Genomic DNA, 25467 nt, shown 5'->3' with positions numbered 1-25467 from the left:
TGTGCTTCTGATGCACGCTCAGGTTTGAGAACCTCTGCAGAAGAGCTCTGGATGAGAAACAGGTGTGTCAATCACTCCAATGATGATCAATCCTATGCTTTTGGTTGGGTCACTTCACCTTTCACCTGAAAATGAAGGGATCAGACTTGATCATCTCTCAACCCCTTCCAGAGCCAAAATTCTAAGAATGTGTATGGAGGGGAGGGGCACAATATGAGACAATGATGATGATAATTATTAATATTTCCTGAGTGCTTGCTATGAGCCTGGCACTTGGACAGGCATTCTCATTACATGTGAGACACCTGTATCTTGAAAATGAGCAAATAAATGTCACCTTGTTCTAGACCCCCTCTAAGGCTCAGCTCGGGCTTTCCTGACACACAGTCGGAGTCAGGTGTATGCTCTGTGCTTCAGCACCTCCCACACGTATGGTTCATAACTCTCACCACTGGGCATCATGAGTATTGGCTCTTGTCCTGGCTTCTCCCACTAATGTGAGCTGTTTGAGAGGAGGGAGCACATTTGTAACTCAGCATCTAGCCAAACGTCTGGCGTTTAATAAATGAGTGAATCAAGGATGAATAAATATGCTCGTATCAATAGCCTTCACTCTGTGCCCAGAAATTCCACAGGCAATGGCCGGGTTATGTCTTGGAGCCCCTTCAGTTCTTATCTCCTCTCCCCTACTCATCCCAACCCCCCTTATTTGTTTTTATACTTTTTTCCCAGAAAACTCTATGATGTGGACTTTAACACCACTTAGGCCACATTCCTCAGCAAGGTCCACATTCTCCATCTCTTAATCAACTCTGTCTTTGCCTCATCTCAGAAAGAATTGACTGGTCCTTCCCTTTTTCAAAGATGTATTTAAAAAATCTATCTTCGTAGGTAAAATTTCAAGCTCTTTGTTTTCATGTGTGATGCACAGTTTCTAAGTGGGAAGTATAACAGGACCATTTTCACTAAAATTTTCCTGTATTTCTTCTCCTCCAACAGCAATAGCTCTTCTCTGTCACTAATTGTCCCACAGTAAGTTGGTTGGGAAGTTCAGCCTTAGGTGTCCTTAATTAATGTTAACATTTAAGGTTAAGGTTAACATTTACATAAACCACGCGCAAAACAAATATAGACTGTGTGAAGATATTATTGCCAATTCTGGGACCATCTCCACAGATCAAGCAGTGTAGTGTCCAAGGATAAACCAAACACTAATCTAAGTGCTGCTGTGAAGGGATTTTGCAGGTATAATTAAAACCCCAAGTCAGTTGACCCTAAGAAAGGGAGATTATCTTTAGTGGGCCTCACCTAATCAGGTGAACACTTAAAAGTGATAGGACTATTCTTAGCAAGAGAGATTTGAATCATGAAGGACATTCTCCACTCCTGGCTTTGGAGAAGGAGAAGGTCACAAGGCAAGGAATGCAAGTGGCCCCCAGCTGAGAGCCAGCAAGGAAATGGGCCCTCACTCCTACAAGGAACTGAATTCTGCCAACAACCTGAATGAGCTTTAGAAATGGATTCTTCCCAGTCAAGCCTCCTGATGAGACCACAGCCCAGCCGCCATCTTGGTTTCAGCCTTGTGAAACACTGACCAGAGAACCCAGATGTGCTGTGCCCCAATTTCTGACCTACAGAACTCTGAGGTCATAAGTGGGTGTTGTTTTAAGCTGTTAAATGTGTGGTCATTTGCTAGACAGCAATAAGAAACTAACACAGATGCTAATAGGTAATACCCCCTTCTTTATCCTAAAAGGTAGGGCTGCCCTATGACATAGACACCCCATATACTCCACACCTTCCCCTCACCCCCTCTGCCATTCTTAACTTTGCCAGAGAAGGTTCCAGAAATATAATAACTCCCCCATTATAACAGAAGGCACATATAACGTGTAAGGACAAGAAGAAGCCAGATTGTCCTGTGACAGGCAGTGTCACCCCTATGTTCCCCTTCTTGCCCCTGGGTGTGGATATCATGTGCTTCTTGCAAACAACCCATTATTCTTATGCCTCAGATCATCTAGCATATAACTCTCACCCTCACACCAAAGCGGTTCTGTATTCAGTGCCCTGAAATATCACAGAGGGTGCCAAGGGCCTCGTGACTTCTGTGACCCTCGAGCTGTCTGCTTCATTTATTGGCCGTAATAGATGGCCTGGCCTTGCTATACCACAAAATCGAGACAAGCCCTATTTTTCACATTCCTCCATGTGCGTGCTGATGGAGAGAGAGAGTCATTTATGGTCTCTCCTGATGGACTCCCTGTAAATTACAAGGCTGCATTTCCCAGCTAAATGTTCGCTGGGAATATCCAGCTGAAGGCTGAGGAATTTCCCTGCGGGGGTGATTACAGGGATAGTGAGGGTGGTGTCTTTTTTTTTTTTAACTTTCTGGTCTTTGGCAGTTAACAGCTAACGTAATACATCACCATGATCACTGGGGGAGGTGCTCCCACACTATTCATCAGCTTGTTAAAATGAACACAACAGTTCTGGCTGATCTAAATTGTAGAATGATGACAAAAATAACAATAATAATAAATCTCATATTCGTCTCATCCTCTCTTCTGTAATATTTCAGCTTGCCCTCCCCTGAGTCTGTGGGGGAAGGATGACAATTTGTGACTAAAACCAACACCTGCCACCCCAGCCTAAGGAATTCCATCCTCTCAGCCAAGGTCACCTCCCACCTGGGATGCACTGCCCTCTACCCGGGGAGCAGGAAGGGGGAGCATTCGCCGGAACACACCCCTGCCCAGCACCTAGCCTCTTCCACCTGCTTTTGAGAGTCAATATGGCCTAGCAAGTGGTTCCCCAACTTGGCTGCGCACCAGAATCAGCTGGGGATCTATAAGCAATGCTGACACCTGGCTCCTATCCAAGACACTCTGACTTCCTTGGTCTGGGGTGTAACCCGAGAATTTGGGGAGTTTTCAAAGTTCCCTAGATGATTTTAATGGCAGCCAAATGTGGGAACCACTGGCCTAGAGTTAAGATACACTTCACATCAAGGCTTCACCACTTATAGCAGGACAACCTTGAGCAAGTCACTTATTCTTTTTATACCTCAGTTTCCTAATCTGTAAAATGGACATAATAATGCCTATGAGCATTATTATGCTCATAGCAATCGCTCCATAGCGCAGCTCATGAGCAAATATGCCTATGAGGCACCTACCTCGTAGGTATTACTAAATGAGAGGATGCATGCCAATGATTTATTTCAGTACCTAGCACCTAGTAAGCAGGTAGTATGTGTTAATCATTAATACTCTAGTTATTTCCATCATTATTATTTCTCTTGGCCTCTCTGGAGATCATGGAACCATAGAATCTTATGTTGGCAAGGACTGGAGGGGTCATCTACATTCAGGAATTGCTTTTCAAAGATTCTCAGCAGGCAACTATACAGTTTCAGCCCTCCCGCACTTTCCCCACCCAAGGGAAATCATCCTGGTATTTAGACCACCACATAGACAATCTGAGGGCACGGTGTGGGGGAATTAGGGGTTCAAATTAGACTAAATAGGTAGCATCATAAAGCTTCATTCATTCAAAAGTATTTATTGAACATCTACTCTGTGCCAAGTACTATACTGGGAGTGCTAAGTAGAAGACATTAAACTCACAGTCTACTTAGTACAAATTGGCAGCTCTTGGTCAACCCACAGCCAGTTAAAGCTGAGAAGCCCAGCTGATCCATTTGTCAATTGATTCTTTTGCTGGGGCTTTTCTGTTTGCTTGGAGTCCCTCAGAGCTGGGGTGGTGGCCCGGCTCTTCTGCTGTCCAGCCTTCTCTTCCCTAACCCCCTACCCCCTACCTTTAGATCAGTTTCTTCTCACTGATTTCCCCTGCCCTGTGCCTCTCCTTCCTTTGTTCTCAGATCAACTGTGCCAGTCAAATATCCCAACCCTTGTGCTTTTTCCAATATTACATCTCTGCCTTTCCTCCATGTGGGACACTGTCTTTTTGTACAACTTGTTAATCATGACCACACAATACATAAGCTCTTTCAAAACAACTCTTCTGGATGCCTATCTAGGATTTTATTGATTAAATCAATAATCGACATTTGGGAGGAGTTTAGTATAATTCTACAACCCTATTTTTCTCTTCCCCCACCCAACAAAACAGTCCAAAGCAGCAGTCTATATTTGGGTCTCCACTGACTTCTTCATTTTCTATTCTGAACCCACTATAATCAGGCTTCCACCGCTAGCACACCACTGAACTCCCACAGATCTGTGCTAGTGGTCCCCTGCAATACTGCGGTGCAATTCTGATGCTAACCACCTGGAGTTAGTGCAGATCCCACAAGTTAAAGCTCAGTCCTCAACATGATTCCCACAAGTTCAGGAGTCCCCAGGCTGCCTGCACTTCTGACCAACTGGCTATAAATTTGGGAGATCCTGCAATCCTCAAGTTTAATAATTCACTAGAAGGACTCACGGAATCCTGGAAAGCACTGTACTTACAATTACAGTTTTATTATAAGGGATATAAATCAGAACAAGCCAAATGAAGAAACTCCTAGAATGAGGTCTGGGAGGGTCCTGAACACAGCGTGTGTGCCCTCTCCCCGTGGAAACAGGGCATGTCACTCTCCTGTTACATGGATGTGTTCACCAACCAGGAAGCTCCACCGAATTTCAGTGGTAGACATGATTGATTAAATCATTGGCTACCTGACTGAACTCAGTCTCTAGCCGCTCTCCACTCCCCAAGGCCAGGGGATCGGCTGATATCATGTGGTCCAACCCTCTAATCACACAGTTGGTCTTTCTGGCATAACCAGCCCCTATCCTGGGTCATTTATTATCGTAAACTATCTAGGAGCCCACCACGAGTCACCTCTTTAGGATAAACTGTCAGGTCCCACCGTGAACAACAAAGACATTCCTATCAGTTGGATAGTTCCAAGGATTTAGAGTCTTCTTCCCAGGAGCCCAGGACAAAGACAAGCCAAATTCTTTGTTATACAACAACCCCCATGTTGCAGTTCCAAAGATCAACACGGTGCTTCTCAGCGGCATTTGACTGTTGATCACTCCCTCTTTCTTAGGAGTTTCCTCACTGAGCACTCTGGTTGTCTTCTACCTCACTGGCCACGCCTCGTCCTTTGCTGGATGCTCCTCCTCTCACTGGTCTCTAAGTCTCAGGGCACCCATACCTCCTCTCCATCTGTAACCCTCTTTCACCCAGTCCCAAGTGTTTAATTAACAAAAGTACATTGATGACCCCAAATTTTTTGTGATCCTCCCATCCAGCTACGTAAATGGCAATTCCTTCCTTCCAGTTGCTCAGATTCATTACTGACTGCTCCCTTTCTCTTAGAACATATCCTGAGTCTCATCACTTTTCACAACTCCCATGTCTACCAGACTATTCCAAGCAGCAGCATCTCTCAGCCTCACAATTGAGGTTGCCTGTTAACTGGTCTCCTCTACCCGTGGTTCTGTTTTTCACAAGGCAGCCAGGTGACCTTTTAGAATTGGAATTCAGGCCATTTCACTCTCTCTCCCTAACTTTCCTGCAGCTTCCCATCAAACTTACAACCCAAGTCCTTACACAGGACCTGGTCCCTGCCTCTCTCTCCATCCTCATTGCCTGCCACTCTGCCCTGTGCTCTCCCGGCTCCAGCCACATTGCAGGCTCCTCCTTCATGGACTCTAAGTTCCCTGTCCCCTCTGCCTGGAGATCTTCTTCTCAGACCTGGACACAGCCCATTCTCTCACACTCCTCAAGTCTCTGCCCAAATGCCACATCTGTGAGTGCTGAGGTTCCTTTCTAAAGACCTGACATCATCCCTGGCATCCTCTGTCCTATTGCCCTTATCACTATTTATTTATTCTATATTTATTCATTTTTATCTATGTTTCTCTCTACTAATAGGGGTTATATTAGTCAGCTCAGGCTGCCATAACAAAATACCACAGAATGGGAGGTTTAAACTACAGACATTTACTTCTCACAGTTCTGGAGGCTGGGAGTTCAAGATCAGGGTGCCAGTGTCGTCAGTTTCTGGCAAGAGCACTCTTCCTGGCTTGCAGATGGCCGCCTTCTCACTACGTCCTCACATGGTCTTTATTTGTGCACACAGAGAGAGAGAGACTTCTGGCTTCCCCTCCTCTTCTTATAAAGGCACCATGTTTAGCAGATGTATTGGTGAGGGTTCTCCAGAGAAACAGAACCCATATGTATATGTATAGAATTAGCCATCACAGAGGAGAAGGCGCAGTCAGCTGTCAAGTGCCCTCTTAGCTTTAGCCTTTCCTTCTTCCCTCATCTGAAGCTTCCACAACCGTCTTGTAAGCCTGGGAATCAAAGCTCCAAGAATAAAGGATCAAGAAGCTAGAAAGGTCTGGGTTTCTGATGATCCATAGAACCTTCAATGCCTACTTCCATATTTCTCATTATGAGACAAAAGTACATGCTTATCTTATCGATGTCCCTGTTTTTCTTCTAATTTTTCTGCTACATGCAGCTAAACTAACTTCCTCACATACACAAGGTTTAAACTTCAGGGGCCCTTAATAATAGCCTGTGTCTTTCTCCTTTACTGGGTTGTGAAGTGTTCTTCCTGCAGCAGGCTGCACTCTAGAAGACAGCCCCATATTTTTACCCCAAATGTTCAAAGCAGTAACCAGACCCAGAAGTGTATCAGCAGTCATGCTAGACAGGTCCCGCTCGTTGCGTCTGTACCTTTTCAACTCCTTCCAAATAGCTGAATAACCACAGAGCACTGTCAGCCACGGGCAAAACTGAGGGGCCACCCAGGGCCCAGACAGACAGAGAATCCAAAATGACTTGTCTAAAAACAGTACAGTAGCAAACAAAGATTTGTGACTCTCATTTCTGTGACATATCCAAATCGTTTTGGAATTTACCAAAAACACTTGGAAGATGTAAACACTGGGAGAGCAGAAGCTATGGATTTGCCCAGCTGGCCAGAGTCTCCGCAGACAAAGCTAAGCAATTTAAATGCATGTCCATGGCTGCCATTTGGGACTCATGCCACTCTGGCCAGGGGGCTGAATCAGAACTAAAATTATGCTTTGATCTTGACTCTGAGGCATACATGCCTAGTTCAGTGTCTTGGTCCCTGAGCTTATCCAGATGGTGAGATTTTCGAGAGTGGGGAGCCTGTCCTCACCATCTTTGAATCTCTCACAGTCCCTGCTGCTGAGCCTCATTAATAATCGGCACTCAATAAACGCAGGTTAGTTCATTGCCACACGTTACTGAGATGTGATTGAGCTTCTGAGAACTCGACACATCATTGAATGGAGGTAATAGTTGGTTTAATAATATGAATTTAGCTTATAGGTTTTTGGAAAGGGAGTCTATAACATTCAAAAAGAACGTTCTGGAAAAAAAAATCTAATTTACAGCACCAAAGAAGAGAAGAAATGGCACACACAATTTTAAATAATAATAAGAAAAAAACAAGTACCTTGCCATTGCTAGTAGAGCTGTTCTGACTGATCCCAACTTTGGTCTCTTTCACACGGCTGGGGCGCTCAGCAGTAAGGATAATGACCTAGAGACTGACTGTGCTGCAGGAGAGACCATCAGATGCTTTGCATCCTGGGAATGATAAGTTAATATAAACTGTGCCATGAGCCACATACAGAAGCAATTTCTAAATGATTCCTTACAAAGTTGAGCTCTTTCATCCCAAATGCACTGGGGCCTCTCTATCCATTGGTTTCATATCTCTCTAGGTATCTGCTACATTCTTCTCTTTCACTGCAGCCAAGGCAAAAAAGTATACAAATATACCCACCACACTTGTCCACCACAAGCTACTGTTATAGAGTGAATTATGTTCCCCCCCAAATTCATATGTTGGAGTTGTAACCCCAGTACCTTAGAATGTGACTGTATTTGGAGGTAGGGCCTTTAAAGAGGTAATTAATACTAAATGAGGTCATCTGAGTGGCCCTAATCCAATAGGACTGGTGTTCCCATAAGAAGGGGAAGAGACAGCAGGGATGCACACACAGAGGAAAGGCCAGGTGAGGACACAGCAAGAAGGTGGCCATCTGCAAGCCAAGGAGAGAGGCCTCAGGAGAAACCAACCCTGCCCCACCTTGATCTTGGACTTCCAGCCTCCAGAGCTGTGAGAAAACAAATTTCTGCTGTTTAAGTCCCCAGTCCATGGTATTTAGTTACAATGGCCCCAGCAGACGAATACAGCTACCACCAGCTCCTCAGCTTTACTTCTCACAGCTTCTACTTCTAAAGAGAGTGGCTCTCTCAGTTCCAGCTTTTAAGATATCCTAAGAGGACCAGCCTGGCTTAAGAGTCAAGTCCGCTCTCGGCCCTGCCAAGACCCAGGACTGCAGATGCAAAGCAAGGGTCCTGGCCCTTTATACCTAGTCCGCCTCCATCCGTTCCTGCTGATTCAGTCAGGGTTCAAGCAGAGAAGCAGAACTACTAGGATGTGCATACACACACACGCACACACACACACATGAATTTATTACAGGGATTTGACCTTCCACAGTTGTAGACACTGGTTCAACAGTCTCTATAAGGCTGTTTCTCTGCATCTGATGCTGGGGGTTGCAGCTTGCAAGTCAGAGAGCTTGGAAGGGAAGATGGATGCAAAGTGAGTGCTATGGCCTCAATGTTTGTGTCCCTCAAAATTCATATCTTGAAGCCTAATCCCCAATGTGATGGTATTTGGAGGAAGGGCCTTTGGGAGGGAATTAGGTCATGAGGGTGGAGACCTCATAAGTGGGATTAGTGACCTTATAAGAAGAAACACAAGAGAGATGATCTCTCTCTACCATGTGAGGACACAGCAGGAAGGAAGCTGTCTATAACCCAGGAAGAGAGTCCTCACCAGAACCCAGCATGCTAGTACCCTGACCTTGGACTTCCAGCCTCCAGAGCTGTGAGAAATAAATGTTTGCTGTTTAAGCCCCTCAGTCGATGGTCTTCTGCTATGGTAGCCTGAACTGACTAAGACAGGAGCGGGGGTGGGGGGACATTGAGGACAAGCCAGAACCCGCAGGACAGACTGATACCATGTCTTTCAGTGCCCCAATATTTTCTTTTTTTTTTAAGATTTTATTTTTCTTTTTTCTCCCAAAGCCCCCCAGTACATAGTTGTGTACTTTTAGCTGTGTGTCCCTCTAGCTGTGGAACGTGGGACGCTGCCTCAGCATGGCCTGACGAGCGGTGCCATGTCCCCGCCCAGGATTCGAACCAGCGAAACCCTGGGCCGCTGAAGCAGAGTGAGCGAACTTAACCACTCAGCCATGGGGCCGGCCCCCTCAGTGCCTCAACCTTGATGATGGAGTGTCCCATAGCAGTCAGAAGTTAGGCCCTTTTGTTACAGAGCTAAACATCTACCTGGCCCAGGCATTGAAGCCAGCTGAGGGAGGGTCCCAGAGAAGGTGGAGAAGCTGCAGTCCAGCTGCTGTCCCACACCAACAACGTGGGTCAGCAGATAAATGACAATGTGCACAGGCTGCCACAGCACCACCCTGCTAAGTGCAAAGACAACATGGATTCCCTCCAGTTTTGTGTGAAATGTCCCTGTGGCCCACTCTAACAGGAAATATATGGGAAAGGGAATTCTGGGATGTGCAGTACAGCCTAGCTACAGCGACATGCAACAAAGCCACCATACTTTCTGAGAGCAGCTCCTCCCTGCAGGATTACATGGGTCCTCAGCAGAGGCAACACTCCCTTGCCCTTCTTCTTTTCCAACACTCCTCCTCCCATCTGGCTCCCTCCTCACTTCCTTTCCATTTCTCCACTATCCATGAAGGAAGGCTAAAGTGCCAGAGAGTGGGAGTGTTTCAGAACTTGTTAGGATTAAGAAGGGCCCAGAAGGACCCTGCAGACACTTAGCCAGCTGTAGGGACCATTGATCTCCAGTGGTATGAAAACCCAGGGTGCAAATCCCTGACCCAGGGCTTCTGGAACCCCCTACACGTGTCTGAAACAGGTTGAACTGTGTGAGATTATGATTTATGATAAGAAATACATATTTGGTCTTCATTCACTGTTCCTGATACACACCTCCTAAAACTCTTGGAATTTCCTAAGTGATGAGAGCAATAAAGTGTCTTTTGTTTTGCTTGTGAGGTGACTTTTGGACTCAACCTAAGGATGGGGGCTGGTTGCCAGGAGAACCAACCGTGTCATTAAAGGATTGGAACCTTCGGTCCCACCACCATGACCTCCAGGGAGGGAGAAGGGTTTGGGGTTGAATCATTGACCAATGGCCAGTGATTTAATTAACCATGCCTATGTAATGAAGTCTCCATAAAAACCCAAAAGGACGGGGTTTAGAGAATTTATGGATTTGTGAACACGTGGAAATTCAGAGAGTGACACTCTCAGAGAGCATGGAAGCTGTGTCCTTTCCCCATACCTTTCCTTAGGCATCTCTTCCCTCTGCCTATTCCTGAGTTGCATCCTTTCATGATAAACCAGTGATCTAGTAAGTAAGCTGTTTCTCTCAGTTCTGTGAGCCACTCTAGAAAATTAATCAAACCCAAGAGGAGAGTTGAGGGAACCTCCGATTTACAGCCCGTCAGTCAGAAGCACAGGTGACAACCTGGACTTTCAAGTGGCATCTGAAGTGGGGAGCCGTCTTGTAGGACTGAGCCCTTAACTTTCGAGATCTGATGCTATCTCCAGGTTGATAGCGTCAGAACTGAGTTGAGTGGTAGGACATCCAGCTCATGTCAGAGAATTGCTTGGTGATGTGAGGGGGAAAAATCCACACATTGGAATTGGGTGCAGAGTCATTAAACTGGCTTTTGGTCCTATCCTTTGGAACCCAAAAAATGAGAGTGAGGCAGCTTATGGTGATAATTTTACTTTCTCATATTTGAAAACATATCTACCCAGTATTGAACAGTATTCTGGAAATTGGGGGGTGGGGGGGTGGGGAGTTCCTTCCTTCCCAGAAGGAGACAAGTATCTTATTATCACAAATGAAACTTTAACAGATTTAGAGAGAGTATTATACACCCCTCCCCAAGAAGAGTTTGAATCCAAATCCTTTACACATTTCCCACCGATACAAATCTCAAATGTTCACCACTTCTCATTGATCATAATCAAAAGATAGAAGAGGAATTTTCAAGGGATGGATTGGTCCTCCAGTAGAAATACTTGTTTCCATGGTGACACCCTATTAAGTTAGAGTTTGGAGCAGGAAACTGATAAAAGTAGCTGACTAGAGATTTTGAGTTTTAAATCCACATCATCACTTAGAGTGCTGGGGATTTGAACGCCTCCAGAATGACTTCGGATATTGTGAAGCATGAGTCACTGGTGCATTCCTAGCCCGGGCAGGTAGCTGTGTAACAGAGCCCACCAGGAAGCGTTGAGGAGACAGACTTGAGTTTAGTTACTGACTCTGAATTGGGGAAGCAGACCTTTCTCTGCACAAGTAACTCAAACTTGTCTGAAACACAACTTAGGAATTAGTCATTCAACCTGTGGATTTTCCTCTCATGGGGTCAATTAAATGCTCATTAGAACAATGGTTGGCAACCTTGACTATAAGTTAGAATAACCTGGCAAGCTTCTTAAATGGTACTCATGCCAGAGTCTCATCCCCAGAGACTCTGATTCAATCTGTTTGGACTGGGACCCAGGCGATGGTGTGTTTTCAAAGGTCCCCGAATGAGTGTAAAGAGCATCTAGGGTTGAGAATTAGGCACTAGAGATTTTCTCCTGATTAAACAGCTTCCACGGGTTGTCTTGATAAGAGGCAGCTCTCCACTGGTCGTCCTTCCACTGACCGAGTGTTTCTTACGGAGCAGACTGAGGACTTTCATTAAGTATCTCCTTTAACCTGTCAGCAACCTACTTGGGTAGATGTTATCACGATCTCCATTTTATAAATGAGAAAAGAGAAGTATACAAAGGTTAAATAGTTGCCCGAATTTGCATAGCTGAAAAGCATAGAGCTAAATTCAAACTCCAACCTGGTCTCAACCAAGCCCATATTGTCACCCGCCATTGTAGTGCTGCTGAGAAAATGCCCAGTTGCCTAATTCTCCTCCCCTTCATGGAAGAGGCAGAAGTAAGGAGAGAAGATAAATGCATCTCATAGGCTATACTTTAGAGGTCTGACAAAAAGTTCATAGAGTCAGTGCTGGGGAAGACCTTCAAGAAGAGCTGGTTCAGCCACTTCATTTTGTAGCTGAGGAAACACAAATCCAGAAAGATTAAGTGACTTCCAGGTTAACAGGTAGATTGGCTTCAGAGCCCCATCTCTAATTCCGAGTGAAGCAAGTTTTCCCCGCACCCTTTAGTTTCCTATTTATCATCTAGCAGAGGAGAGGACACAAGTGGACCAGCAAACTTAATTCGCAGTTGGTTAAAGTGAGTGTCAGAAGGTGGGGAGCACAGAGGAGGAGGAGCTGGCTTATGGCTGGTGAGATTGGGAAAACTTCATGGAGGAAGTGGCTTTTAATTTGAGTCAAAATCAGGTAGGCTTCCAATTTGCTGAGCTGAAAGAAAGAACATTCCATAGGGAGGGAAGTGTGTAAGCAAGGGCAGGAAGAGGGGAGATGTATTCTGGGAACATAGAGAGCCTCAGTTACCTTGAGAAGAAGGGGTATGTCAGAAGCAACATGGAAGACACTGAAGTGGACAGTGGTGAGGGTCTGAAACAAGGCGACGAAGGCATGGCCTAATGCGGAGGTAGTGGGAAAGGAGAGAAACTCAAGAGAGAGTGCGGAGGGAAGAACAAAAGTTACAATGGGGAAGTGGATGAGAATGGGGAAAAGAGAGAGATGTGAGAGGTAAAAATCAAGTTCAGTGGGTGATGGAGTTGTACTTACACTGGACCCCACCCCATAAAACGGAACTTAGAAAAGAAAAGGCATGATGATAAAATCCTCCTGGTCATTTTACTAAAGATCTACCTTCCAAGGTGAGAGCTGAGTGGGAGAGGAAGCCCTGCAAGAATGAGAAATGGGACAGGTACGGAGGTGGGCTGCAGGGTAGGAGGAGAGGGGAGAGTCAGGATGCGAAAGGGAAAGAAAACCAGAGAGGAAACGGGGGTGGGAGGGCAGACAGGCCTCAAAGACAGCCTGTATTTTCTATCCCTTAGCCTTTTTGGATAGATGACCAAACTGGTCTCAATGGGGACAGTAGGTGGCAATGAACAAAGTTCTGGGGAATGTTATGAACTCAACTTTACTGAATCAAAACCTCTTAAACGCAGCATATCCCCAGTATTGGTTGAGATTGTGGAAAGGGACAGAATTCTATTCGAGTGGTTCAAGGAAGAGACTTTAAAGAAGGTATGGGCAGAACTAACAAAACCAACTCCCAGAGACTAGCAACAGCAGGAAGCCACAAGACCCCTGGGCCTGAGGAGAGGGCAATGAAGGAAGGGCTGTGGTCACAGAGAGGATGGCCACTGTCATCAGTGAGGTGCCAATGCAAGATGGGCAGAGAAGCATCCCGACCTCTCTTCTCCCACTGCCAGGCTCCTTCCTGCGTGTTTCCCATTGGCTGAACTCAACAGGAAGTAGAGGGCAAGGCAGCCCAGGTGATGCAACTCTTAGGGACCAGCCTTCCCAGACCCACAGCAAGGCAGAGAAGGGCAGAGAATGGATTTGGGGATAGGGCAAATGGAGGACAACTAGCGCACCCAGCAAGCAAAAGGCCTTGGCCTGGAGTCTGTTGGAGCCCATGGGTGTGTGACACACACTGCTCTTCTGTCTGTGCCAGTAGGTGACTGGCCGAGCTTTCCAGGGGAGGAGGGAGCTCCTGCCTCTGCACAGCCTTTTCCTCTCAAACGTCTGATTGCCAACATCTATGGAATCTTGGGTGGGTGCTTTGTTTTGTAAAACCTACAACCAGATGAACATGAACCTTTCATGTGATAGCAAATCTTGCCCTCTTACGCCCATATTTTCCGTAAACTAAAATGGATGATGCAATCAACTAAAGTATTTTTGTCCTAAGTGTGAGAGGAAGCCTGGGAAATGTGGTTTGGCAGGTGAATCATCAAAATTCTCAGATATTTGGTTTTTGAAGATAAAAGAAAAATGATGGCATCACTCAAAGGCCTTTTGCCACACCAAATACCAGAAAATTAAAAATACAGTTTTTGGAGCAGGAGAAAGAAAATGCAAGGAGTGATTTGTGATCAAAATGTAAAGTCATATAAGATTAGAAGAGACATTTTTCAGATGAGATGACATGTTGCAAAACCTGGGAAAAGATGTGATTTATTTGCACAGTAATAGAAGCCTTCCTTCCATGACCTCGCTCACCACCCACTGCCCCCGTCCCCAGCCCCAGGAGAGCAAAACCCTCTTGATGGCCTCTGACCCTCAGCAAGCCCCATGACAACACCCCCTAGCCCCGCTAACCCCTCATCCTAGTTTGACAGGGGGCTAAGATTCCATCAAATCAAAATTGCATTGTCAATTTAAAAATAGATTTTTCCAGGAGAAAAAGACACCTCCACATCATAGGTACACATTGATTTTCAGAAACATAAAATTAGAAAAAAATCTTCCATCAAACTTCAAATCTTTCAACTTCCAGGGCGCCAGCTAGAAGTTGTTTTCTTGATTACAGTAATTCTCATGAAAGTGCCAATGAGTCTGAGTTTGCTGAGGGAGGATTTTTCTCTTCAAAAGAGTGGGCTGCTAACCTAAATGACTCTCCTATTTGTGGAACAGGGAAAAGGAGATAAATTTGATTCAGAAAAACCATCTTTAGACATTTGGCATCCTGTTTCCAAATATTACTACCTCCAGACTTTCATCTCAAGACCGCAAGGGCTTTACTGAGGCACCTGTTGCCTTCCAAGGACATCAGCTAAAGGACCAGTAGAAATGGATGGGTATCAACTCCTATTTCCAGCCCAGCATCAGCAAAGGCTCCCAAAGTCACCTCACTATAGGAGCTACTCACGGTTTTTGGTGAAGTAACACTAATGACAATGAAGCATAAGTCCCTTTTAACATAAAATTAAAAAGTGTACCCCACTACCTCTACACTAAGATGAAGGCTCTCATGTGGCCAGTGCTAAGAAGGGGAGAAGTATACAATACAGGGCAGAGGATTAGAGGATTTGCTTTGTCAAGAAGCCCAGAGAAGTCTTGATGTGAGAGCCGAAGGAAAAATGGAAGTCAACTAGGCACAGAGGGTGGGCTAAAAGCATGTGCAAAGGCACTGTGGTAGAAAACATCATGGCAAGTAGGCAAGATTTGAGGAAGTAAGTATGACTAGGACAGAGAGAGTTGGGAGGTAGGGAGCTTCAGGGCCAAGAAGGTGCCAAGGTCCAGGCAGCACCTTGTGGCCAATGTTCAGGAGTTGTTTTTTGTTTGTTTGCTTGTTTGCTTTATATACTTCTAGCATGGGGGAGGCAGCGCAGTGTGGGGAAGGGGGTCCTGAAAAGTTTTAAGCAGGAAGATAGCATTAGCAGGCTTGCCTTTGAAGACAATCACTCTGACTACAGTATAGAGAATGGAACACAGCGGGCAAGAGTGGTGTGGAAGACCAGTTAGGAGACCATTGCAGTAGTTCAGGTGAGAAAAGATGAGAGCTTAGACCAGAGTAGAGACAATGGCCAGATTTGAGAGATATTTAGAGGGAAAAATCACTGGACCTGGTGACAGATTGGAAATGGGAGGGAAAGAAAGAGATATCAAGGAAGGCACCTACATTCTGGCCTGTGTAACTGGTGAAACCATTCACCAAGACGGGAAATACAGGGAAAAGACCAGGTTGGGGGAGGGAAGACGATGAGTTTGAATTGGTACATGTTGTGTTCAAATTCCCTTGAGAAACCCAAGAAGAAATATGCAGGAGGAAGTTGGGCAAGCAGGTCAGAGGAGAGGTCAAGATTGGAAGTGGAAATCTGGGAGTCATTTGTAGGAAGTCGATTAGCGCTGTGGATATAAGTAGAGACAGTAGCGAGTTAAAGGAGAAAATGAGGTTGGGTAGAGTAGAATATCCATGCAAAGGAGAAAGTGTGGTCAGAGAGGTAGGAAGAAAACACAGAGGGGCTAAAAGGCTCCCAGAAACCTGGTAGAGAGCATTTCAAGAAGGAGAATGTCGTCAATGGTACCAGAACACCGCACAGGTCAAGAAAGATGAGGCCTGAAGATAGGTCCTTTGAATTTGTTGATACAGAAACCACATGATCTTGGTAAGAAATAATGTAAGAAGGCTTACCCGTAGTTCTCTGATTGAAAAAATAAATTTTTCTTTTTTTGCGTTTCTGAGACTATTTATCATTCCACAATTTCAAGCATTCTGGTATGCTGCAGTTATAAAGTCTGTTATGAAGCTTATTCAGACCTTATGTTTTTAGGTATGGATGACTGGGGAAAATTATTTCAATGATGGAAGTGGGGAATGGAGCTCATTTCTGTAGAGAATGATAATTGGAGACAATAAACATCATAGTTTTAGATGTAGATTTAGGAGTTATACACTTCATTTTACTCCAAAAATATTTTTCTTATTGCAAAAGTAATATGTATATGTATTAAAGAAAATATAATTAATATTGATAAGCAAAAAGAAGAAAATAACAATCACCTAGATCTATAGTCATTAATGTTTTAAGTATATCCTCCCAAGTTTGTGTATTAAACACATATTTTTGACAAAAAATGGTATTATTGCACTATAAATACTATCTTCATAACCCGCTTTTTTCTCCTAGCAGTATCTCATGAACATCTTCCTAGATCATTATACAGTTTTATAACAACAACAATAAAATTTTTGGAGAAAAAATATATGGTCTGCAAATATTTGTTTTTCCTGAATTTAGTTACACGTGAAAAAAAACAACCCTGAACTATAATCATCTAGAATCAGTCAGATTGGAGGCTGGTAGGTAACTGGCATAAATGGGCGAGAGAGGAGGGAGGTGGAAGCAGATGAGGAGAGAGATGGTCTCAGGGCCCTGGGCTGGCGGAGCTGGCTCCAGTACCTCCTCACCTTCTCTATTGGTTTCCTAGGGCTCCATAGTAAATTACACAAACTGGGTGCCTTAAAACAACAGAAATTTATTCTCACAGTTCTGGAGGCTGGAAGTCCAGAACAAGGTGTCCACGGTGCCACGCTCCCTCTAAAAGCTCTCGGAGGGAATCTCCCCTGCTTCTTCCAGCTTCTGTAGCTCCTGGCACTCTCCTTGGCTTCCAACCGCAAAATCCAATCTCTGCTTCCATTATCACACAGACTTCTCTGGGTCTTCTCCCCTTCTCTGCTCTTCTAAGGACATTTGCCATTGGATTCAGGGCCTACTCTAATCCAGGATGATCTCCTCTGGAGATCCTTAACATACTCACATCTGTGAAGACTCTTTTTCCAAGGAAGATCACAACCACGGGTTCCGATGGACATCTCCTCAGAGGGGCCACCATTCAATCCACTACACCCTCCCATTCCTGTCTCCTGGAGCATCACTTCATATTATCTGAAAGTTTCCATCCCCAAACTGAAAAGCCAACAATCCTATCCCTGCCCCTTATCACCAAGCCCCAGCCTTATCCAACGGGGTCACAGGAGCGGGCCACTTGCTTATAAATCTCAGTGTCCTTCTTCCCTTGGCCGGCTGTTGAGGGAGACTGTTATTTTCCCTAGAGGAAGGTAGATGTCCCAAACCTCAGATCTTACCACAGCAGGGAAGTAGTTTTTCTTTGCTGGGTGTATTTCCCCAAAGATACATTGCTAAACTGCGTCACCAAGGTCTGTCACCATCTTGGTTCAGGACTTCAGGTATCTCTTGGGATAAATGGTATTTTATGGATGGAGGGAACTAATCACAGTTTAAACACGTTGTAGTTTTCCAAGTTCCGAATGAACTTTTGAGACAAAATCCATTTGCACACCAGAGACTCTGTTAAGGTCTTCTCTATCAACTCCTGACTGAGAATTAGCAGCCAAGAGAACTGATTAATGATTGGCAGCTCTAACCGTGAGGACAGACTCATGGGGCTACACGGTATGTCCGTGGGTTGGAGGAGAACTCTTGCTGGCTGCCTTCTCCTCTGAGTGCTGGAGAATGATGCACATAGTTCAAAGTAGTTTTCAGATGAATAATTAAAGAGATTTTTATAGGCTTTATGACTCAAGAACTATATCTTCTTCCCAAGATCATCAAGAACCAAAAGTGGCAGTTCATAGCTGCTACAGTAAAGTGCTGTTTTAATGATAAAGCTGGAATTCTTCTCCTCCCAAAATCTCACAATACTCTGTGCATGCACTTAACTTATCTTCCCAAGATTTCAGAAAGATCCTTTCAGATATCACGGCATCATGCATTTGGGGAAACTAAGGTACAGAGATGATAAATGACTGTTGCGCCAGGTTTGGCCACCCATGAGGCAATTTATCCATTCTCACCATCACAAAAGGTTTTTACAACTTAAAATTGTCCCTCAATTTAGAACACTGTAGCTGAGAAAGGAATAGACCGTAGGCCTCATTTTCCAGGTTCTGTGTTTTATTTTGTAAATGAGTGGTGTCCCAATCGGGCAGTGGTTAAATCAGCTTGTTAAACATTCACCTTTCTGTCCTGCCTTAGACCCACTGAATCAGAACCTCCAGAGTGTAAGATTAGAGTGCTGTTGGCCGCATCACTCCCTCTTCCGATGCTGGCCACGGTTGGGACCTCCTGCTGTGGGCCTCCTGAGGAGCTTTGCTGGGCTGCCTCCAGGCATTCTGGTTCCTGGAACTTCCAGTTGTACTGGGTGCTATCTGGACACATTTGGTCTTTGATATCCATATCTGGGCCCATGTTGCCTCCTGGTGGCTGAAGCCATGCTGAAGATCTGTCCCTCTGTGGGTGTCCCCAGTCTCAAAATTAGCAGGTAACTCCCTTGCACCCAGGGCCTACCTCAGGCAAACTAACGAAGCCCATTCTCTGTGTCCCAGCCTCGGGTCAGTATAGGGGATAAAGTGGGAGTCAGACAGCCATGTGCACCTGGGCAAGCTGTTAACCTCTCCCTGAGCCTGAGCCTCGATTTCCTCATCTGTGCAATGGACATGGGGAGGGAGGGCAGGAACTACAATGTAAAAGGCGCATTGCCAAAAGAATCAAATTAAATCGTATATGTCAAACGCCTAGCATGGTATTCAACAAAGGCCAATTCTCTTTTCCTCACCCTAGAAGGTCTCTATTCTGTTACACGCTTTCTGGGAGTCTCGGTTCCTGCTCTCTGTTAGAACAAGGGCCTGGCAAATCATTGTGTGTGTGTGGACATTTAAGTTAGAGTTTGCAGTGTGTAATTTTAACTGCCTAATCTTCCCAAGTTGGCTGAGGAGAACCATTAACTATAGTTCCTGGTTAAATAAACAACTCTCTATGGCTCCTTGCCTGATTCATACCCGGCAGAATTACCCCGGTGGGCTGTAGTTCGACTACAAATCAACTCTGCAATTTGGAGCGTCAGTCTAGAGCGTGTCTGAACTGTTATCCATTGCTTTTGTTCGTGAGGATATATCTGCAGCATTGCTTTCCCAGCCAACAACCACAAGGCTTCTCGCTGTATCCAGGTTTTGGCTCATTTGAGAGTCCGCCTGGCCTAAAGCCCCAAAATAAATTTTGCATTTTCCCAGACATCTCTGTTTTGCAGCAAACTATCTCAAATAGAACCTCCAAATTTGATGAGGTAACATATCAACAGGCAGAAATGTGATTTTACCTATATTGCATCAAATAGAAGGCTTTTCCTCCCAGCTACAGAAATTCAAGAGCTCAGGAAACTAGAGTGACCAGCCATCCCAGTTTGCCTGGGACTGAGGTGTTCACTGGACCTGGGAGTTCCAGTCTTAAAACCGAAAACGTCCCGGGCAAATTGGAACAAGTTGGCCACCCTCGCAGGGAAGGCAGGAGTGCGGTAGAAAACCTTTCCATCCTCTTCCAACAACACTAGCTGGTCATCCACCCCCACCTATGAGTAAAGCTGGCCAAAGTAAAACGTGCTCCTTGGCACTGTCTCAGGCAGCACCACACGCTTCATGCCGGACTCCAAAGTCTAGAGAAGTCCAGGCTCTTTGAACACTGAAAAATGTTGAGGGATGGCAAAAGAGCAGCTAGGGCTTCGCGCTTCTGGAATTGTGGGAATTTGCTAAGAATTATCTTTCGACCAAATATTTTGCGTGGGGCCAGTCTTGGGGTAGACAGAATGGGAAAGTTGATCAACTCTGCCACTTACCTGCAGTGTGGCCTTGAGCAAGTCCTCTGTAGGTCTCCATTTGCTCACCTGCACTTTGGTGATAACAGTATCTCCTTCAAAGAGCGATGATGAGAATCCTGTAGGTAAGAAGCATGCGCTTAACAAAAGGCACTGAATTCGTGCTCGTTCCTCTCCCCATGTCTGTGCCCATGATGAGACATATATTTGGGGAGTGTGTGATGACACCCTTTAAACATGCCCCCACGAGTTTAGATTCTCACTTTCGCCCTTAGAATTGCAGAACATCAGAGTTGGAAAAAAAATTTTTTAATGTTCTATTTTCCTCTTCTCCAGAATGAATGTCACTAATGATCCACAAGCCTATGAGATAAAAATCCAGATTCTCCAATCTAGCCATTTGATAAAGAAGCCAAGGCCCAGAGTGGGGAGTTGAGTGACACACCTGCTAGATAGCAAATCTAAAATCCAGTCCTCTGATTTCCAATCTTCTGATCCAGTTGCTCCTCTATCACACTATCTCCCAACCCTTCGCTCAAAGATTTGGTCTCTGACAGCATAAAGAGTTGGGAGATCAAGAATAAAAGCCTTAAGAAGATACTAGTACATTACTGATGTTTGATAAAAAGGGCAAGAGCTGGTTTTGCTAGAAGGAAGTGGGAAGAACATGTAAGCATCAAATGCCTCAAGGAGGCCAATGGAGGAGGGACATGAATACTGGGGTTAGAAGCACTAGCTGGAAAGAAGACAGAAAACTTAACCCAACTAGTTGGCTTCCAGGTGACTCCAATCAAGAGACTGCTTGATGATGGTGACCCAAACTCGGTTGCTTTTTTTAAGGGGTACAATTCTAGCTACTGTGATGATTACTGAGAAATGGGGCTCCCTGACCTGGAAATGCAAAAACAGCTGCCCCCTAGTAAAATGGAATGGGGCACCAGCTTTTCCAGGCCATCAGATGAACGTCTTTCGTATCTAGGACACAGGTAATAGCAGGCTCACCCATTTCATTACATCCGTAATTCTGCAGTGCTCTTGCTTACACCTCAGCCTGCCTCTGTACTTTAGGCTGGTGCCTTAAGATGGCTTTCCCCTTGATAGATCGTGCTGGTGACGCACGATCACTTTGTAAGCTGGGAAAGAACTGAGGGCGTAATCCAAAAGCTGTGCCCAATTTGCTCAGGCCAAGAACCTGACAGCTTGAAAGGCAGAAAGTGCTTCTGGCCAAGCATGGATTATGAAATGGATTTGAAAGTAAATGCTGTTATTGCAGTCGCTACCTTGTAGCTCATGAGCAGCCCCAACTCTGCAGTGTAACCCCATCATTTTGCCCAAGAGGGAACTATGACTATGATTTCAAGTTACTTTAACTGTATTTTTTCCCCTAAACCATAGATAAGAATCAGGATTCAGAGTTAATTCCCTTCTCCTTACTAATCTGTGAAGAAAAATGAGCCTGTTTATCAGGTTCTCAGGAAGCTGGAGATTTAGCTAGATTTAGTAATGTCTTATGACAAAGACAAAGTATTTCCAAGAATAATAGAAGCAACATGGAATATGATATTCTAAAAAGTGTGTTCAATTATGCATTGGATTAAAATGGAAAATAAATTACAGGTGAAATCGCACATAACAAAAAAGATTTCTGAGCTCCATTCTTGACCCACTTATTAAGAACCATATTCAATGGATTGGAATTCCAGTATACCAAAAGCAGTTGATGATCTCTTGAAGTTTGTCAAAATGGGTTTGACATGTAATAAGAAAATAATAACAACAATAATAGCTTATGTAAATGTTTATCTTGTGCCAAGGGAGAAGCCAATCACTTCCATGTGTCTTATAGTTGACACAAAACTAAGCATTCAATAAATGTCACGTATTGTCATAGTTATCACATATAACCATTACAATCCCATGAGTTATGTACCCTATTGTTCCCATTTTTTAGATGGGCAAACTGAGGTCCCAAGACATTAGGTTATTTGCCCAGGCTCCCATAGCTGTAAGTGTTGGACATAGGGTATCAGCTCATTTCTATCTGACCCAGGAGGCCATGCTCCCTGGTGTTCACGTTGCCGTTGTTCAAGTTGCCTTCATCCACGTGGCAAAAGCAATTATGTAACTGAAGGTAAGAATCACATAGATTATAGGGGTGAATTTTTAGCGTGATGTATGGTTGAGAGTGTGGGCTTTGGAACCAGCTCTACTCTCACTACTTGCGTGACCTTCCACAAGTGACTTACCCTCTCTGTCTCAGTTTCCTCATCTGTACAATGAGGGTCATAATATCCCCCACATTTGGCTGTTGGAAGAAAAATTTAACACCAGATAACTTCTACGTAAATGTTACCTATTGTTATTACTAAATTATAATTACTAATATTACCTATATTATTACTAAACAAACCTGCTATCTTAAATGTAAATTGCCTCGCAGTGACATATTTGTCTACACAATATTTGTTAAAAGCACAATCATGTCTTAGGACATTTTTCCAACTTGGGAAGACACCATTGCCCTAGCTGATGGCTGTGAATTCTAGGAGACTGAGCATGCCCCAGCCCTGCGAGTGATGCTGCGAGAATGCATTAGCCATGAGGAATGAAGAGCCTATTGATCAAATACTTTTTCCCTTTGGGATTTGCAGATAGTGATGATCACACGTTGTGTGAAGATAACTAAAATGACCAGAGTCCTTTCACACCGTTCAGGTGTGCAGCTGTCGTTTCGGTCATGGCCACAGCTACTGCTCTCAGAACAGCCAGCTCAGTCAGCTTCTAGTAAGAGAGGAGGCTCCTGCCTTCATGGGAGAGATATGAGACTCCCCGGGCAGGCCTTTCTGCCAGAAAGCATGAACCCCACATCCGTTATTCCACCGTCATAGATAGCTTCATCTCTCTAGGTGTCAAAGGCCCTTTCTCCAGAAGGATCCACTAATAGGATTTACATATGCCCGGAGGGTTCCAAGCTTTATCAGAACCCGCCTCGATTGGCTAATCAGTTGACATTTCCTGCAAGCATCCAGATGAAGGGTAAAGTACTTCTAGAGACTGGACCAGGGAGGGCAAGGGAGCCGGCAATGAAACCAACCTGTGCGCTCTGTCGTGGTGTGCGTCTCCAAGCCCCTCAAGGCATTAACCATATATCTGGCCTAGAAAGAGACATTCAATGAGATTGAATTCGCTGTTTGTGCTAATTATATGGAAAAACTTCTGAGATCCATAACTCTCGCAGTCTTGACATGCCCTCACTGAGGATCCCAGGAACAGTCAAGGGGTTTCCAGAATAAATGAAGGGCCTGATATTAAATTATGTTTGTCATTAAACCATTAGTGACTCACGCATTTAAGTCTAATTAGAAATGGGCTACTCTGTTTAATGATTGTTGCAACTGCACCGTAATTCCAAACATTTAACCTCCATCTAGCAGGAAATGCAACTTTTACAAGGGCTGGGCCTCCAGCGGCTCTCTCATTAGATGCAGGTCCCTCTCAGGCGGGTTGAACTGTCATCCTCCTGTTAAGGACACTACTTTCCAATGCTGGATGCTGATGTCATTCAATTATCTTAAGGCGAGGAGGCAAGAGAAGAAATGAATTTGGTGCATATGACCATAGAAGAAATTCTCTCTCTGCTTCTCTGTAATTCAAATGAAAAAGTTTTCTTACCCAAGAGAAACATTCAAGATTCATACTTTAATGCTCATTTTGAAAAACAAAGTTGTTTTATCTTCTAGTGCATTATATTTGCTTTTTTTTCCCCTGCAACGTATGTTTGCTCATTTTAAAATCCAGAGTGTCATAATTAGTTTTCACAAAAAAAACTTATTGCCTTCTGGGCTTTTATTATTATTATTATTGAGGAAGAAACTTATGAAATTGTCATGCTGATGCTTTCAAACATCCTTGCTCCATCCCCCAGGCTGGAAAATCACATTTGGATTTTTTGGGTCTGTCCTACCTTTTCCGTGTTTTAGTTATGGAGATACCATGATGGTAATAATGCACAAAGATGAGTGGCAGAGAGGAACACTGTTCATAATTCTTTCTTTCCTCCCCTGTCCTAATATTAAATCCAGAAACTATTAGCCCAGACCAAGGAGCCAACTATTTCCAAAGCCCTAAGAGCTCTACCCTCTTCTTTCCCCTGGAGACCCCAGCAAAAGAAGGACACGAGCATGTGCCCATGACAGCTGGCTCAGAGGTCCTGTGTGCACCCAGAGATCCCCTCTCCGCTGGAGAAGGAGCAATCTTGGTGAGACAAGAACCAAGGTCTGGCCTGCGAATCTTGGCTCTGCCCGTAGTTGTCGGTGGGACTTGGGAATGCTACCAGCTTCCTGAGCCTCTACTTCCCCCTTTAGAGAAGTACAGATTAAAGTAGGTGCATCACAGATCCGTAATGAGGATTGAATGAGACCATATTTGAAAGCAAACAGCAGAAGATATTTAACCAACGTCAATTTCCTTCCTCTGATCTGGCTACTGATTATAAGTTTCTAACTCCCTCTATAAACCATTCTCCTCTTCAGAATTTTAATCCAGTCTTGTCTTTGGCAGCTCTTCCCAAAGGAGTTATGATTTACGAAGGATTAGGACAGAATGTTAATTTAAAAATCTTTGTAGCCGCTAGCAAGACTGACTTAAGCAACATACAGAGAACAATAAATATTAGGTGTGTAGTGGACTGAACAGTGGCCCTCCACAAAGATATGTCCATACTCTAATCTCGAGACACTGTGAATGTAACTTTATTTGGATAGAGTCTTTGCAGATGCAATGAAGTTGAGGATTTTGAGATGAGGAAGTCTTCCTGGATTCTCCAGGGAGGCCCTAAGTGTGGTGATAAGTGTCCTTATAAGAGTGATGCATAGGGAGATAACGCAGACAGAGGAGGAGGGGGCAACGTGACCATGGAGACAAAGACTGGAGTGTTGTGGCCACAAGTCAAGGAATGCTGACGGTCACCAGAAACTAGAAGAGGCGAAGGATCGCTTGTTCCCTGGAGTTTCCAGAGGGAGCACAGCCCTGCTGGATTTCCAACTTCCAGCCTCCAAGCTGAGAAAATAAAATTCTATTGTTTTAAGCCGCTGAATTTGTGGTACCTTATTACAGCAGCCACAGGAACCTAACACAAGGTGTTACCATTATTATTAATCAACATAGATTTCGTTCCTCTCAATTTTGTTATAAACCTAAGACTGCCCCAAAAAATAAAGTCTTGGGCCGGCCCGGTGGTGTAGTGATTAAGATCGTGCACTCTGCTTCTGCGTCCCGGGGTTCATGGGTTCAGATCTTGGGCACG

At 44.6% G+C, this 25467-nt stretch overlaps 1 long non-coding RNA gene across 1 annotated transcript in view; it reads right to left on the bottom strand.

Annotated features, from left to right (window-relative positions):
* Positions 1-25467, bottom strand: part of LOC138919592 (uncharacterized) — a 170375-nt gene that overhangs the window by 73142 nt on the left and 71766 nt on the right. Inside the window, exon 2 of the long non-coding RNA XR_011429890.1 lies at positions 20184-20281. This is a non-coding gene — a long non-coding RNA (uncharacterized lncRNA). The remainder of the gene's footprint in view (positions 1-20183; positions 20282-25467) is intronic.

Source organism: Equus caballus, chromosome 20 (assembly GCF_041296265.1).
Source record: "Equus caballus isolate H_3958 breed thoroughbred chromosome 20, TB-T2T, whole genome shotgun sequence".
In the NCBI taxonomy this organism is placed as follows: domain Eukaryota; kingdom Metazoa; phylum Chordata; class Mammalia; order Perissodactyla; family Equidae; genus Equus; species Equus caballus.
The sequence above is the reverse complement of the archived record's forward strand: the minus strand, read 5'-3'. Positions and strand labels throughout refer to the sequence as shown.